Raw genomic sequence first — 9138 nt, 5'->3', positions numbered from 1 at the left:
GATGCAATTAAAATTCTTATTCAAGATCCAAATGCTCAGGTGCCTGTTACTCATCAGGTGCTTGAGGAGTTAATTTCCAGAGGTTTGAGTAAGTCACACAAATTGTGACATATCTATTCTCCTACCTCCCCAGCTCTGAAAATATCCAGAATATGCTTTAAGAGCTGTGCAAAAAATGGCAAACCCCCATACAGATAAAAGATCAAGGGAGGGAATGGGAGATGAAGCAGCAGACGAGATAACAGACAAGATAATTACAGAGCTTTAAAAGCCTTGGATTTATTTTTAAGATGTAAGAGCTCTATTTAGAAAAGCCCATAGCTAACTTTATGTGAATCTTGAATGAATTGTTCTGAAACATGTAAATAGTCATGCCATGGAGGAAAGTATGCTTTGTTTTCTGGGCAATGTCTACCTGGCTAGCCCCAGAGCTAAGGTGGCCTGGTAACATTCTGTCCTTTGCACACGCAGTGAAGGCCACTGACCTCCTCACTGGTGGATCGGGGCCTGGAATTTGGTGGGACCTCACTCTGCTTTCCCCTCATGGCCCACAGGATAACATCACTGCTTGCAGAAGAAGCAGGGAGCTCCTTTCTGCCTCTCTCTCACTATTTCCCAAGAGAGAAAAAGTAACTTAGCTCAGTCATGGGGTGAAGAAAAGATGACACTTTTTTTTTTTTTTTTTGAGTTGGCCCATTCTCAGGCAGGACTTGCTCTTCTCTCAGAATCTCCCATTGGCCACAAAGAGCATTCTCTCTGTGGCTGTGCTCTGGCCCACAGCTGGGAGGCTTGTGGTCTTCTGTTCGTGCTAGGAGGTTCGAAGGGCAACTCATGGCCTACACAGAAGGTCTACCAAATATTAAAAGATGATCTCTTGGTCCCTGTCTGACTCCACTGTGGTTCCAAATTCTTTTTTTTTTTTTTTAAGATTTTATTTATTGACTTATGAGAGACATAGACATAGGCAGAAGGAGAAGCAGGCTCCCTATGGGGAGCCCAATGTGGAACTCTATCCCAGGACACCGGGATCACGACCTGAGCCAAAGGCAGATGCTCAACCACTGAGCCGCCCAGGTGCCCCTGGTTCCAAATTCTGAGAAGGAAAAGGGTTTAATTGTTGCTTCAAAGAATCCCAGAAAGCTGCATTTCATTGAGTGATCTTAAATGTATACTTACCTGCCTGTCCACGTGATGTCAGGAGGGATCGCTCATATAAGCAGAAATAGAAGGCTGAATATTGCCAATATTGCCAATCGTGAGAAGGCTGAGGTTCAGGCCGCAGAGCATACTCTAATTGGTGCAGTCTAATTGATGAAATCTACCAGTGTGATTTATGGGAGGGGAAGCAAAATCTCAGCATTCTTGGGATGAATGAGTTGATTATCACTGGATTAGAGGAAGCATTTTGACTTTTTGGATAAGAGAACAAATTAGAAATTTATTTTGGAGCATCAATTATTTATAAGGAATTTTAATCTGGTTCAATTCAGGATCCAAACCTATGGGTAAGGATATCATGCTCAAAATGTAATACATCCTTTCCAGGCAAAAAACTATGTTAGAGCCGCAGTCCTTGACTCTGGAAAGAAGTAGTCCCTTAAGTGTAGGTAACATTGCCTACCCTTGAAACTAAACAGAGTGTATAATGTTAGTCCTGGTCCTCCAAGAAAGAGATGCTAAGATAGGGTTAAATAGGCAAAGGTGTCCTCTGGGAAACTGCCTGTTGGAGGGAGCTAGAGAGGTTACAGGTCCTCAGACCCAAAGTAAGTCTGACTCTGAGTGGAGGAGAGAGAAAGGAAAGAAGCATCCCCACCACAATGAGGGGGGTTGGGAGTCCTGGAGCTGTCAGGAGATCCCTGGGTCTCCCAGGCATGGGCCTGACTTTGTGTCTCTGCCCCCCTGAGACCCTGGCTGAGAGCAGTGTGGGAAGCATGGTCTTGGCCCCATCACAAAGGTGGCCCTGGGCTTCGGAGTGTCCCAGCCAGAGCCCTCAGTTTGCTCCCTATCATTGGGGGTCTGTGAGGCCCATTACTGTGGTCACCAGACCAAGGATTTGGCAATCAAGAGGAATAAGGCTAACTTGTTTTCAAAGCTGTCTTCCCACGGTCATTGGCTAAGATTGTCCTCCCATCCCCAGCAAAATGTTGCTTTCACTAACTAGGGAAGAGCAGCAGATTGATTAAGAAATTCATTGTTTTAAGCATGTCATGCACACAACTGAAAAACATTCAGAGGAAAACCACTTGCCAATGACGACAAGCTCAAGGGGTATTCAGAATTTTTTTTAAAAGATTGTATTTATTCATGAGAGACACAGAGACATAGGCAGAGGGAGAAGCAGGCTCCCTGTGGGGAGACGGATGTGGGACTCCCATCCCAGGACCCCGGGGTCATGACCTGAGCCAAAGGCAGATGATCAAGCACTGAGCCACCGAAGTGCCCTGGGTATTCAGAATTTGGCAAGAATCATTCACTTGTGGCCTCCAGGGTGAGACATGGCATGCAGCATTCCACACTGTTCTTTCACCAAAGAACATGTTTATTCCAAATACTAGGTCCCTGGTACCTGCTAGTGTCTGAGTTCCCGATGTGTGGAGTGCGTGTTAGTGTGTGTGTGCAAGAGAGATGCGTGGTCTCGAGCTGAGGAGAGAAGCAGAGAGCACGCTGAGGTCCCGAGAGCCCAAACACATGTCAGTAATCAGTCAATAACTAGCTGGCACATGTGGAGCTAAATTTAAACATATGTTTTTGGTTTAAAAAAAACCTTGTTCTGACTGCCAAAGGAAGAGAGGATCTTAAATTTTTCTTTTAACCATCCTGAATTTATAATAGGGTGGTCTCATGAAGCAAAACATAATAAAATGCATTTATCGGAAACACATTTATGTTTGTACCAGAGGAACAGGGTCATAATAATTTATCTAGAAGGTTTATGGTAGGTTATGCTAGGCATTTATTTTCCAAAGCTTTTGCATATTTCACATAGGCCTGCGTAATGTAATTTTTACAACCGGTTCCTCAGATGAATCATGTTTACTATCCCTGGGACCTTTCCTCATCTTAGTACACCGGGGTGAGATGATGTTTCTTTGTTGTAAAGTAAGAGCCTGACATGGCTTGTAGGATCCAATCTCGTCAGATTGGTTGGCTTCCCTGTGCCATGGGATTCAGCATAAATTCCCTCTCAAGCAGATAACGCCAGCCATGTAGTCCTCTCCACACAGATTGGCTTAACTTTGTGCTTCACCAAGGCCAAGAGAGCAGGTTTGGCTTTCAGAACTCTTGCCCTTCATTCAACAGCTCTGAGCCATGCCCTGACCTTATGCCCTTGACTTTAGTTGATGGGAATTTTTGAAAAAGTAGCTATTGTGGAACTTGATGCTTCATGTTGCAGGGATATGGTTGAGACTATTGTTGAGACTATTGTCTGTTATATTAAAATATCCCCTCCTCTGGGGGGAATTTCTTACTTGTCTCAATCCTTGGAAAGGCTATGTTTCTCTGAGGCACCTGATCAATATTTCCCATGCAGGCACTTTCGATCTTGATTCTGAGCACGATTTCCTCTTTGCATTAGCCGCTAAGAAGCTCAGCGGCAGATCTACAATTGGTCTTTAACCATTATGCAGCCCTCACAATGCACCCCTCTGTGTCCTAAAATTTGCCTCAGTTTGCTATACTCTTCTATCTTTAGTTTTTTTTATTGAGGCATAATTCACATAGAACAATGGCATTAGCTTCAGGTGTACAACATACTGATTTGAAATTACCTTTACTTTCTTGTCATCTGATTGTATTGGTTTTTTTCTGTTTGGTTGGTTGGCTGATTTGGGTTTTTTTGTTTGTTTGTTTGTTTGTATCCCACAGCAATTAGCTTTTGGAAAAAAATGTGGTGCAAGTAAAGTAAAACAAATATATAAATTTCCTGGAGTTCTGCAGTGAACCCAAAACCAATCCGATTCATTCCAGATCTGCAAGAACCTTTCTTCACTTTTTCTGGTGATCTCTAGGGCTGCAAACGGTATGGTAGCTTGTTCCCTGTAAGAAGGCAGTAATCCCAACATGGGGCATCCTGTCAGAGAAGACATCTCTGGTTTACTGAAAGGAGAATGTTAGCTGCTCCTGACAATAGGTATTTTTGCGTGCATAGCAGTAGTAGAGGTTTCCAGATCCACCAGGAGATAAACAAAGAAAATGGGAACATTGTCACCTGATTGCTTCTTCTGCCATTTTTACTGGTCTTCCAGAGCTGAGTCGTGTTGACAAGTTCAATTCTCTCCAAAAGCACACCTCTCATCCTTGCGTGGCCGCTCACGGGGGTACCTGAGTGTGGCACAGACTTTTACTTCTGAACGGTAACCCTCTTCATTGCCCTTCCCAGCTGGGCTTTTCTTCCTTGGTTTTCTGCTGTTCCTCACAGCCTTCACACTGAGCAGAGTAACATCTGATGCTCTTGTTATACAGCTTTTTTGCCTTTTTTTTTTTTTTTTTTTTGGAGAGGCCATTACAAATTTAGAGATAAAAATAACAATATGAGTGATGTATTGTGCAAATCTTTTAAAAAGCCTACACAAACAGCAGAAAGAAATCAATTAGAATTGCCATGGCAACTACCAACAATTTTTATATGCAAGAATGAAATAAAATAAGAAAAGTAGCAAAATAAAGAAAGCATAAACCAATTGAAATACCATCGAGTGTTTATGAAGTAAGTACTATAGAGCGAAGCCTCGGGAAAATAGATTTCATTAAGGTAAATGAAATTGAGTTTAACTCTTGATTACACATGAGCTAGGTATATATGGTGGAATAAACGATTATTGATGGATGCTTGATGTAATTTTTCAGTGAAAAGTATTTTTGGACAACAAGTTTAGACAGATTGGGAAAGTACATTAAAATGTATAAAATGCAATTTTAAATAATATTTTTTCTAGGGGAAGATTTCTTTACTTCTAAGAATATTTAAACCCCGTACATTCAATTTGATAGTTCAAGGTAAAATAAAGAAGTGGGACTTGGTATATCATAGAAGTAACTGATGAAAATCAGAAAAGAGCCCAGAATTCTAGAATTTGGAAAATCTGGGTTTCTGTCCTTGCCCCCGAGAGTGAGAATTTGCAACCTGGCCTGCATATAAAAATAACCTGGGCTATCCTAGCCATGTATCCAAACATTACCATGTCTGAAACCCATCCCACAGCTGTTAAATTAGAACCCCATGGGACACCTGGGTGGCTCAGTGGTTGAACATCTGCCTTTGGTTCAGGGCATGATCCTGGAGTCCTGGGATTGAGTCCTGCATCACGCTCCCAACAGGGAGCCTGCTTCTCCCTCTTCCTATGTCTCTGCCTCTCTCTGTGTGTCTCTAATGAGTAAATAAAATCTCAAAAAAAAAAAAAAAAAAAAGAACCCTTGAGGGTGTAACATGGGCGTTCATATTTTCTAATGCTTCCACACTCAATTGTACATGCAGCCAGCGTTGAGAGTCAGGAGTGGGTCCCTTCACTCCTCAGCTTGCTGACTTACACTCCTTACCCCCTACTGTATTAATGTATTACCGTATTACCGTATTATTGAGACATTCAGAATGTCCTCCTCGCAGCATCTGTGTGTGGTGGGCAGCATGATTTCCCCTCCTCACAGGTGTCTGTCTCCTGATCCCTGGAACCTGTGACTATGTTAGGTTAACGGCAAAAGGGAATTACAGTTGCAAATAGAATTAAGGTAGTGAATCAGCTGACTTTGAGATAAGGACATTACCCAGGTGAGCCCAGTATGATCTCAGGGGTCCTTACAAGTGGAGGAGGGAGGCAGAGCAAAGAGAATCAAAGAGTTATCAGTGGGGGAAGGACTCAGGCTGACTCGCAAGAGTGAAGGAGTCACCAGCCAAAGAATGTGGACAGCTTTTAGATGCTGGGGAATGTGAATAAATGGATTCTTGCCCAGAGCATCCAGAAGGGAGACAGCTCTGAACACCTGGATTTTAGCCCAGTGAGACCCATTTTGGACTCTAAACCTCCAGAACCATAAGATAAGCAATTTGTCTTATTTTAAGCTACTAAATTTATGGCAATGGGATGCAGCAGCAATAGAAAATAATACATCCTGCCTCCATAAATTATCCAAAAAGAAAAAGAAATCCCAAGCTGTAGTGCTAAACACTACAACTTCTACACTTGAGATGCGTCTCGCTCTGCTGCCGTCACATTGCTACTGTGAACTTCCCCCTTTGCAGTCGGTCCCACAGGAGATCGCAGTTCATTCTGAGATGCTGCCTCACTGTCCAGATTCCTGTTCGGCTTCTTGTGATCTTGTGAAATGCAGCTCGTGGGGCGCCTGGGTGGCTCAGCTGGTTAAGCATCTGACTCTTGATTTCAGCTCAGGGCATGATCTCAGGGTCGTGGGATTGAACCCCACGGTGGGCTCCACACTGGGTGGGGAGTCTCCTTGTCCCTCTCCCTGTGCTCCTCCCCGCACTGGTGCTCACTAGCTCTCTCTGTCTCAAATAAATAAATAAAATCTTAAAAAAGGAAAAATATAGTTCTTCCATTTTGGTCTTGTCCAAAAGTTCCCTACAGTTTTTACCCAGCTTGGTTGCTTTATTATCCTCAGCTTTGCCATTGATATCTTTACCTTTCAGGAATCTACACCCTCAGGGGGTAGATAACTGTCCCTCCTTTAACCTGAAAACCTACCCAGACTGATTAAGCCTCCTTTTGGGGGACGAAAAACTAATTGCAAGGTGCATGGGACCTCATTTTCCTCCTTTCCTCCATAAGAAAAAAAAAAAGACACTTTGATATGTCCCAGCCTCTACTTCAGTGATTCCATGCCTCATCTCTCTCTCTCCCTCCCCCCCCCCCCCCCCGGCTGGACATGAGTTCCAAAATTGGTTTTCTGGTAGGCTCCACTGCCCTATAAGCGTAAGAAACACAAATGAATTGACCTCCAGCAGGACATCCTGTTATATGGCATCTGCCACTGTAACCTCAGGATAACGCAGACTCACAGTGCGATGTAGCTGGAGGTGAACGTCTTTGGGGTTCTCCTATGATCTTTCAGATGCTAGAGCAACGTTTATATATCTGACAGTTTGGGGTGAGTTAGAGAGTTGGCATAAGAAGTGTCAAAATTTAAGAAAGACCTCATCTCGCAGACACTATCCAGCAACTAACGCTGCCATCCCCACTTGGACGTAATAGGCTCACGTGTGTGACGCAATCTTGCCTTTTATTTAGTCACTGGCCCGGGGTCCAGCGCCATCCAGGCTGCCATTCAAATGCTATGAGGGAAGAACTTGGTAGTAAGTGTTAATGGTGATGGGAAAAATTATACCTCAAAATCCACTCCTCCTGCCAATTTGTTTCTCTCTGAAAAGAAAGCCTCAGCAGTAATTGTACTTCTGCCCTAACACAGGGATGATTGCATTTTCAAGGATAATGATGCTATTTTATGGTTGTTCCTACTTGGAATAAAGCATAATTGGTATGGAATCCTTGAACACTCCCGTGTGAAAATACCAGGGTGGCTGTGTCAATCTACTGGGTATGGAGCGATAAGTCCTAGGGAAGAAAAATGGGGAAGACGGGTGAGCAAAATTATAAGGGAGGCTGGTGGAGTGTAAACTGGTGAGAGCCTGACATTTTTGTTTAGATTGTTTCCCTTTCAAGTTTCAGAGTTAGAGATTTTGTTATGGGTGGAATCAGTAGGGGGTAATGGTATGTAAATTACATCTCAGTGGAGCTGTTAATTAAGAAAAAGAGGTGGGATCCCACTTCTGCTCTAGATCCAGTGTCTTCTGTGGGTTAGGAGGTGTCCTGGAATCTCCATACAATTCTCAGGAGAAAGAGGTGGCTTTCGTGGGAGTATGGAAGTGGATACCCTCTATTCGGCATCATTCCTGTCACTTCAGGCAAGTGACATGCACTGCTGTTTAATTCACTTTCTCCTAGAACAGGCAAAGCTTATTTAACTTCATGCAAAGTGTTTACCAATGCAAGAATTGGCTTTACATGTGATTATTTTCAAGTCCCCGATGGGCTCTGCTTAGAACGCAAGGTTACGAAGGAAAGCATTTTATTTTGATTTTCTCTTCAATGTTGAGGGGGTTAATACAAAAGCAAACATTGTAACGTAAAGATAAATTAGGATCCTGAGTTTCTTTGTGAGGCTAACAGAAAACGGAATACTTGTGGGAAAAATTAGAGGAGTAGGTTATAAGCTCCAGAGTGCTCTAAATGAATAAATGGTGTGCTGGGAGTATGTAGACACATAGGCGTGCTGGAAGGTTCAACATATGTTCTGTATAATAATTGGCAAATATAAGATTCTAACAACAACAAAACAATTCAAGGAGAAGTGATACAAGTGTGTTTTATGGGAGTTAGCAGATTAAAAACATAAGGTTTAAGGGTTTGGGTTTTTTATTTTTCATTGTTTAAATGTTGACAGAAAGGAAACACATTGCAGCGATTTTGGTGCAAAAATCTGGGGGTGTGGGTTAGTTCTACCTAAGCTGGCTTTTTGAGCTTTTGAACCTTGGACAACTTACTTTACGTGTCTAAATCCCAGTTTCTTTATGAGTAAGAAGGGATGACCTTGCTGCTGCAAGATTAACGTGGTGACCTATCTTTGGGTACTGTTTTATTTTGTTTCTGGAGGATTGAATCAAAGGGCAAATATATAATCATACTTAATGTACATTTTTTCAATTTATTTATTTCTTAGAGAGAAAGAGCACATGGGCAGGGGAGGGGGCAGGAGAAGAGGCAGAGAATCCCAAGCAGGCTCCACACCTAGCACAAAGCTCAACTCAGGTCCGATCTCACAACCCTGAGATCATGACCTGAGCCAAAGTTAAGAATCGGAGGCTCAACCAACTGAGCCACCAGGTGCCCCATAATGTACTTTTATAGAACTTTGTGAACAGAAGGAGACATTTTAGAAGTCTCTCCTTTTTTATAGCTTGAAAGGGAATTTATGTATTGCACATAATACAAATATCATGTTTCTGTTATTTTTCTCATGAAGAAGTAAAAGCTTCTTTTTTGACACATCAAAAAAACATACCCCGAGTGATGAATGTGGAGAAACAATACTCCTTGCACATAGTCAGTGCTCATTAAATGTTACCTT

This window comes from Canis aureus, chromosome 1, assembly GCF_053574225.1.
Source record: "Canis aureus isolate CA01 chromosome 1, VMU_Caureus_v.1.0, whole genome shotgun sequence".
NCBI classification, from domain to species: domain Eukaryota; kingdom Metazoa; phylum Chordata; class Mammalia; order Carnivora; family Canidae; genus Canis; species Canis aureus.
Note: the sequence above shows the minus strand (reverse complement) of the source record.